General features: G+C 40.9%; 1 long non-coding RNA gene across 1 annotated transcript; it reads right to left on the bottom strand.

Annotated features, from left to right (window-relative positions):
• Positions 1-2,161: 2,161 nt before the first annotated feature.
• Positions 2,162-3,029, bottom strand: LOC127634485 (uncharacterized). Its single transcript, XR_007969349.1, has 4 exons — positions 2,884-3,029; positions 2,514-2,696; positions 2,345-2,430; positions 2,162-2,269 (listed from the first exon to the last, which is right to left on the bottom strand). It is a non-coding gene; the product is annotated as an uncharacterized LOC127634485 (long non-coding RNA).
• Between the last annotated feature and the right edge of the window lie 6,064 nt (positions 3,030-9,093).

Here is a 9,093-nt window from a genome sequence, read left to right on the forward strand (position 1 = left end):
ATGTGAAGGAGCTTTTCCTGAACTGACCATAGGCCAAAAACCGGAGAGCCCTCGCAGACCGCGCCCCAACCCGTGTTGGACGCGTCTGTCGAGATGACTTTTGAGCTGAGCGAGATACAGCTCCCATCATCACTCCCCGCTGATACCACTCGGCCACTGTCCAGGGCTGCAGAGCTGAAATACAGGTCTGAGTCACTCTGATTGGCTGGCGGCCTGTGGCCCAAGCCCGGCGAGACGCGCGGGTGTTTAGCCAATGCTGAAGCGGGCGCATGCGCAGTAAACCCAGTTGAAGTACTGCTGCGGCTGAGGCCATGTAACCTAGCACTCTCTGAAACTTCTTCAGAGATGTGACGCTGTTCATCTGAAATGACGCGGCTAGTCGCTGCACACGGCGCGCGCGCTGTGTAGATAAGCGAGCCGTCATTGCCACTGAGTCTAGTTCTATTCCAAGGAAGGAAATTGTCTGACTGGGCTGTAGTGAGCTCTTGGTCCAATTGACTGCAAGGCCCAAACTGTTCAGATGACTGAGGAGAACTGTCCTGTGAGACAGAAGCTCTGTATGTGATTGTGCCAATCATCCAAATAGTTCAGAATTCGCAAACCCTGACTCCGCAGGGGTTAGTTCCCCTTCGACTCCGGCGCGGGTCCTGCTGGATTCCTGGGCCGAGGAGGCGGCGTGTGAGCCTGACCACTCCTCGCTGTCCGAAGCCATGATGGAACAGCCCTTATCCTCCGCTTCTTCGTCCGAGATGGCAGCAGAGCAGCCGCTCGGCGGCAACTGCACGTCCCGGGTGGGCGGGGAGGGTGAAGGCGATGCTCGAGGGATGGGCTCCGGCGAGGCAATCGCTTCTACCACTGTTTCCGGCAGCCTTTGAGAGCGGCTCTTTTTTCTGCGCGGCTGAACGGAAGGCGGCGCTGCGGCTTCGGTCCTGAGCGCTTCGAGTCGAGCCCGCAGGGTCGACATCGGCAGCTCCTCGCAGAGATCGCATCCGCCTTCGGCAAGGGCGAGCTCTGCATGCCCCAGTCTCAGGCAGAGAGCGCAGATGATGTGGCGGTCTCCGGTGCTGAGAGGAGCGCGGCATGAGGCGCAAGTGGAGCGAGGCATCTTAAAAAGACGCTCGTACTCTTTTGTGAAGTTCTTTAAGAACTAGCTTGCTTTTAAAAAGGATACGTCGCCGGATGGCGTAGCTCGCAGGTGGCGAAGACGGCCGGCTTCTTCGAGCGCTGTCCACACTTGCTTGATGCCCCTCGAACGGCGACGCGGCTTCCGGTTCAGTGATGCGAAGAGCTTCGCTGAAGAGATGAAAATCAGGGTTCCAGCCTACGAACTACGCTTATATGCACTCTAGTCACGCCCTTTTTTGGCGGGCTTTGGTGCAGTGAGCGCGCGGACGCCTCTCATTGGATGCGAGTTCCCCAAGCTCGTCTATAGGCTGCAGCAGTTGCCGCAGAGCAACCAATGAGCTCGCTAGCTAGCCCGCTCAAGGTCTGCAGCTGCCGCACTGCGTTGACAATGGATACAAAATTAAGGATAATTTTTTGGCTTCAATATCTCAGAAAAGATGAATCTTTCCCGTAGCGTAAGCTAGCTTACGCAATACGAGAGAACCTCTCGTATGAGAACAATAGGATGCAATAGGATGTTTTATTTAAAGTTATCCAAATAAATATTTGCATTCCCTGCGTAATGCATGTGCCAAAAAAACTCATTGTATTCTCTGACTAACAAATTTCCCAGTAGTTATTTTTTGAGCGTGGGTGTAATTGAAAGAAAATTACTGATGGAAGGGATACAATTACAGATTGAACTATCTTCTGAAAAATATTATGTGATATTATATTGCTGCAATGTTTTATTTATTAAAATTCCAATTTTTCTTTCAGTTAAACCTATAATGGTCTAATTAACATTATACCATGCTAACATTACAAAACCTGTTTTTTGATATTTTTAATGCGAAGCAAAACTCAAATAAGAATAGACAAAACACCAATAATAAACAATTCTGTACTTTATTTAACAATCACCTAAACATCATCTTGCTGTAAACAGGACAAAGCAAAGAAAAAAGGAAGAAAGAATTGTATTAGTGACTTTACTTTTCGTCTTCAATTGCATTAAAAAAAAACTTTTATAAGTCGCTTTGGATAAAAGCGTCATGTAAAATGTAAAGTAAATGCATAAGGTAAAATAATTATTTTCTGGTAGGCGAATGTTCCTTCTTTTTTCATTCTTTTTGCAATCGCTCTGTCAAATTCCTCGACTTCACTAAAATAAAAGATGAATGCCATTGTCAAAAATATTGTGTAATAATAATTTTGCAAATGCAAATTACAAGCATACCTAGGGTGATAAGTAGGGCCATGGAGGAAAACCTCAGCTTCCTGCCAGGATAATGCCTGCATCTCAAATAGGCCATGAATGATGGCCTGTCCATATAAATAAATATATAAAACATTGCATATATGGCAATAATAGAAACAATCCAATTGACAAACATGTTCGGACCTACCTCAGGAAAAAGAAAACTACAAATGAACTCCACTTCATCTGTGAAGTTCAGTTGAGTTTTAGAATTATCCAGCAGAGCTTTGAGGTGTTGAAAAAGAATGGCACACTGCTGCTCACTGTCCATGTAGACTGGCACACGTGGCTTTAGGGGGAACCACTTTGATGGTTTCCCATTGAGAACATCCTGCGGGGCAAACAAAAAGTGTTGTTTTATATATACACAAGCCATCAATGGATAATTGGCATAACCTTTAAAAATATAGCATATTGGATAATCAATTGACAATGTTGAAGTTGACATTGATCACAGCCCTGGGTGAGTCATTTAGGAATGCTAATCTTTAAATGGTGAAAAAGGACCATTTCAGTACCACTAAATGCTGCTCTGTTCCCTTTGAAGTCACAATGCAGTCCACCAGTGTTTCTTCGGTTCTTGTCCGATCTTGGACTGCTTGGACGTGCTGTGGGACATCATGTGTGGCGCTTCATTTTAGCCTATACAGAGGTTGTGTTTTTGCCTCTAATAAGCATTTTGCCTCATCTGTCCAGAAGGCAAACCTGCGCCCATAGCTTGCAAACAATAATAAAAAAAGTTATAGGAGCAATTAAAGGAACAAAAATGAAAAAAAATGAAATGGTCTCTTAAGAGAGTTATTAAGGGTGTTTTGTTACTCATGCTAAATAAAATGTTGTATTGACAAAATATTCAAGTAATATGACCCAGCAGTGGGTGGCATAGTGCTGGTTGGTACTGAGGTGGCAGCAGTGGGTGGCATAGTGCTGGTTGGCACAGAGGTGGCAGCAGTGGGTGGCACAGAGGTGGCAGCAGTGGGTGGCATAGTGCTGGTTGGTACTGAGGTGGCAGCAGTGGGTGGCATAGTGCTGGTTGGCACAGAGGTGGCAGCAGTGGGTGGCATAGTGCTGGTTGGCACAGAGGTGGCAGCAGTGGGTGGCATAGTGCTGGTTGGCACAGAGGTGGCAGCAGTGGGTGGCACAGAGGTGGCATAGTGCTGGTTGTCACAGAGGTGGCAGCAGTGGGTGGCATAGTGCTGGTTGGCACAGAGGTGGCAGCAGTGGGTGGCATAGTGCTGGTTGGCACAGAGGTGGCAGCAGTGGCTGTGGTAGAAGGCGCAGCAGTGGGCGGCACAGAGATGGCAGAAAAGGGCGGCATAACAGTCGGTGGCACAATGATAGATGGCACAGAGGTGGCAGCGATGGCTGTGGTAGCTGGAACAGCAATGGCAGTAGCTTGTGCAACAGCAGTTGCCACAGCAGTGGGTGTGATGTTACAGGCATCAGTGGCACTTGCTCTCTTAACGCTCTTACATTTGCAGGAACCTAAATGTGTAATGAAATCTGGCTTTCTTAAAATTGTTGACTGACAGAATAAGCAATGATAATGTTGCTGGGTTCGGCAGGGGCGACCACATCGATGTATGGTGTACCCTGGAAAACAACAGCAAAGGATTGCACTGTCACACACAGTCTTATGACCTTTCAAAAAGCAAACAAAAAAAAAGATGTTTACAAATGTTACCTTCATGTTGCACTGCTCTGTTGAAGTGTCCCTTGAGATGTTTTTGAACTCTGGACAACTTTGTGGGTTTCAAATATATGGGGTCACAGAATGGGCATTGAAAATCACTGCAGCATTTATGACATTTCTGGATTTCTGGAAGTGAATTCCCCCTTTGAATTGTAATAACCATCTTTAAAAAAAAAGAGAGAGTCAAACTCAAATTCAAATTTTAAGACCAGCCCACAGAGCCCATACAGTCAAATTTCAGTCAATACAAATTAAAACAAGGAACCCAAACAAAAGGCCAAATGACATATTCTAGCTCACATGTTAATACCATAGACTGGTTAATACATAGTGAAGGCATAGTAAATTTGATTTTTAGGCAATTGTATAAGTTGTAAATGGCTGGCAACAACTTCACAGTTAAATTAATATTGATTCATTTTAATACTTACGTTTTATAAGAACTAATCTAAGTAGTCTACATAAATTATATAAAGTAAAATAATTACTCAGGCATTAATTAATTCAATTTATAGTTTTAGGAGAAACGGTCTGGTAATTAAAAAAAGGTCAAACGGCAAATCTGATTAAATAATTAATGATGACATTCTTTGATATTAACACACTTAATGTATTTAATTGGTCTACTTTAAAGTCAACTAATTTTAATCAATAATAATTTTTACAATGGCTTGTCTACAAAAAGTCCAAGGTTAAAGGCTAACGTATTAGCTGTCAAAATATTTTCGGGGGAAAAAGGCAATAGTATCCAGCTGCAGACCCGCAGCACCACCAGTTTCAGAACCCCAGCGCCAGAACCTGAAGTGAGGGGCGGAGCTTACGTTCGAAACCGAGTCGCGCCACCTAACGTTTTGGAGAATACTTTGCTTTTATTACAAACGAAACATCATACTTTATACGTATGTTATAATGATACATTAAGGTACAGTACAATAAGCATTTTAAAACATTGATCTTGTGTAATATAATTGTATATAGTTATCCGTTTCATTGTATTATGAGAGTTTCTTCCCGATCATGATGGTGAAAAAAAAAGCTTGAAACTTATGGGCATTTTACCCAGGCAATAGTATCCAGCTGTAGACCCGCAGCACCACCAGTTTCAGAACCCCAGCGCCAGAACCTGAAGTGAGGGGCGGAGCTTACGTTCTAAAATGAGTAGCGCCACCTAACGTTTTGGAGAGTAGGCTACACCACACTGATCTATATATATAGATCAGTGCTACACCACCAGTTTCAGAACCCCAGCGCCAGAACCTGAAGTGAGGGGCGGAGCTTACGTTCGAAACAGAGTAGCGCCACCTAACGTTTTGGAGAGTACTTTGCTTTTATTACAAACGAAACATCATACTTTATACTTATGTTATAATGATACATTAAGGTACAGTACAATAAGCATTTTAAAACATTGATCTTGTGTAATATAATTGTATATAGTTATCCGTTTCGTTGTATTATGGGAATTTCTTCCTGATCATGATGGTGAAAAAAAATGCTTGAAACTTATGGGCATTTTATATAAAATATACTTTATTTCACAAGAACATGTGCAGCATGCATTTTTCTTTATGTAAAATAAAACATGTCAAAAAACTAAAAAAGAGAGAAAATTCAGCATAATTTTAAAAGAAACAATAAAAATATATACAACAAATGACCAATTCACCCCTAGGCCCATTTTATCATGACAATCCTGTATAAATTAAACTTAAAATGTATCAAATGAGGAATTCACTCTCAGGCCCATTTTGTCCTTACATTCTTGCTAAAATAACTCCATGTCATCCCTGAACACAAAATGAAATAGAAAGGGCTCTCTGGAAGCTTCTGACTGTTCCAGGAGATTGTTGCAGGCCTTTTCCTTGTGGTCTTCATTCATTCGAAATGTCTCTACAAGAGATGAAAGCACCACACAATAATCTCAACGTAAAAAAAAAAAACTCAACTATAAGGTAACATTAACTCACAAACAATGCATATAACAGAGGAACGTGGAACAAACACTTTAACACCTTCACAAGATGTCTTCAAAACGTCACCGCAAGGCTCATTTACAACACGCAAAAATGTATCGAACATTTTTTTTTTTAATACAATAAAGTATGACAACATATTCAAGCTTCATTAAGATGATAAAGTTATGCACAAATTAAATATTTAGCAGATAAACGCTGAACTTAATATATGCGATAATTTTTCACAACATGATGTCAAAAACGTTAGACAACGTTACACAACTCACCATGCTCTCCGCCATGCTTGTCTCATTGTCAATAACTCCGCCCCTCACTTCAGGTTCTGGCGCTGGGGTTCTGAAACTGGTGGTGCTGCGGGTCTGCAGCTGGATATGTCTCGAAAAAGGCGAAAAAACATACATTAACGGCTCAAATTTTGTTACAAACTATCTTTATAAATATTAAATGGACTATGTTGGTGTATCGATGAGCTATAAAGTAGTTTGATTAAAAAAGAAATCGAATGATTCGCTAAATAAAATTGACGATACTCACGTTTCAGCTTAAGTTCTTCACATGTTTATCCGATCCGATTTGATAGGAGGCGCTGTCTCGAAAAACGAGGGGTCTGAGAATGCGGGACTCTGGGTGCGGGACTGTAGATGCAGGCTCCGAGTCTGCAGCTTCATACTACTCGGGACACCAGGCATTGCTGTGTTTGAAGCAGGGCAGCTCTCTTTTATTATTTTCCCTCTCTCTACATCAGGCATAAGGGGAACAGCAGGCTTCCCAGAGGGAACACAAATCTGCTTAGTTAATTGTAACAGCAGAAATAAAAAAAAATCCCCCCATAAAACAATTTAAATAAAAGTGTAATTTGGATATGATATACAATTAAATATGGTTCACAAAACTATTAAAACACATAAAAGTAAACCAAACAAAGATAAATAGTCTGACATACAAAAATAAAGACAGATGTAATTGTTAAATGAGTCTCAGAAACAGGATTAGATATACTGAAATGCAATCAGCCACATGGAATTACTCAAAGTACAATTTTTTTTATTTTATTTGGACACCCATCTGCCACAAATAACAACATCTACCTTTCTACATAAATGTTAACCTGTGAACAATTGTACTGTAGAACATGGATGGGCAATATTGATAAAGAAATTAATTAGATTAGCACTCAGATAAAGAGCACACAAATATGTTGCATACCAACAGCTTCATCACTCTAATGAAAGGCTCAGTAACACAATTTGGAACAAAAGAAATTACAGCTCCACCTAGAGGGTGGAAGCCTTATAACATCCTCCCTACATATACATTCTCCTGCTTTCCCAGTCATAGACGTCATCATTCTGCCTACTGGCGCGGACGAGCCGCGGCGCCGCCATCTTAGACCGGTCACCCGCTCCACATTGTAATCTGTATGGCAGGTGCAATGAACTGTCAGCGCATTTAATTAATCATACCTCACTGAATACCGAACTGATTTTCACGCGGAGTTTTTTTGCTGCAAAGGTCATTCATGTAGCTATGATACAGGACACATGGTTCGGCGTATTTTAATATTCATAGTAGGCTTAACAGTAATATAATATTCTGATATAAGATACACTGCAAAAAATGATTTTCTAGACAAGTATTTTTGTCTTGTATTCCTGTCAAATTATCTAAACTTTCTTAAAACACGATTTATTTACTTGTCAAGCAAAATGGGATAAGATATTAAGTCTTGTTTTAAGATAACTCTAACTAAATTTAGTGAACTTTAGACTCAAAACAAGAAAAAAAATCTGCCAATGGGATAAGCAAAATAAACTTGTTTTCCTTTTAAATTAAGTTTATTTTGCTTACCACATTGGCAGATTTTTTTTCTTGTTTTGAGTCTAAAGTTCACTAAATTTAGTCAGATTTATCTTAAAACAAGACTTAATATCTTATCCCATTTTGCTTGACAAGTAAATAAATCGTGTTTTAAGAAAGTTTAGATAATTTGACAGGAATACAAGACAAAAATACTTGTCAAGAAAATCATTTTTTGCAGTGTATAAAGTGACCAGACGTCCAAAATCAAAATATGTGATGTAGGATATAAGGTATTTTATAAATCACACACTATAAATATCATAAAGAATCAGAAACAGATAGTTGCAGTAAAGTAAGATATTTTAATAAGTTGAAGAAACTATTTATAATGATTTGTGACACTCACTCTCTCTCTCTCTCTCTCTCTCTCTCTCTCACACACACACACACACACACTCACAAACAAACAAGCGCACACACACAAACACGAACAGTCACAAACACACTGTCTCTCTCTCACACACACAATCTCTCTCACACACACACACACACACTCTCACACATGTAGTGTTTCCATGTTTTATGGGGACTTTCCATAGACATAATGTTTTTTATACTGTACAAACTTTATATTCTATCCCCTAAACCTACCCCTACCCCTAAACCTAACCCTCACAGAAAACTTTCTGCATTTTTACATTTTCAAAAAACATAATTTAGTATGATTTATAAGCTGTTTTCCTCATTGGGACAAAAATGTCCCCACAAGGTCAAAAATTTCGGGTTTTACTATCCTTATGGGGACATTTGGTCCCCACAAAGTGATAAATACATGCTCACACACTCTCTCTCACACACACACACACACACACACACACACACTCACACACACTCTCACACGCACACACACTCTCTCTCACACACACACACTCACACACACTCTCACTCTCTCACACACACACCTAGCTAACGTTAGCTGGCTACGATTTCAGTATCAAAGATCCTTGCTCCTTCTCAATTATCTGGTAATATTCTATTCACAAAATACAACCAATAGTACGGTAATGTTAAAACTTACTTGTGAAAAGTAATCCCCCTGGCCCTATTTGTGATGGTCCGCCGATTAGAACAGAAAAATGTTCCACAGTGCTCTGGCATCTTAACTGTTGCCGCGCAACGAAACTAGGAGTACGACCGGTTTAAGATGGCGGCCGTATTTCTCAGTGGCATCTAGTCTCTATATAATATCTATGTTCCCA

The sequence above is a fragment of the Xyrauchen texanus genome, chromosome 4 (assembly GCF_025860055.1).
Source record: "Xyrauchen texanus isolate HMW12.3.18 chromosome 4, RBS_HiC_50CHRs, whole genome shotgun sequence".
Lineage (NCBI taxonomy): Eukaryota > Metazoa > Chordata > Actinopteri > Cypriniformes > Catostomidae > Xyrauchen > Xyrauchen texanus.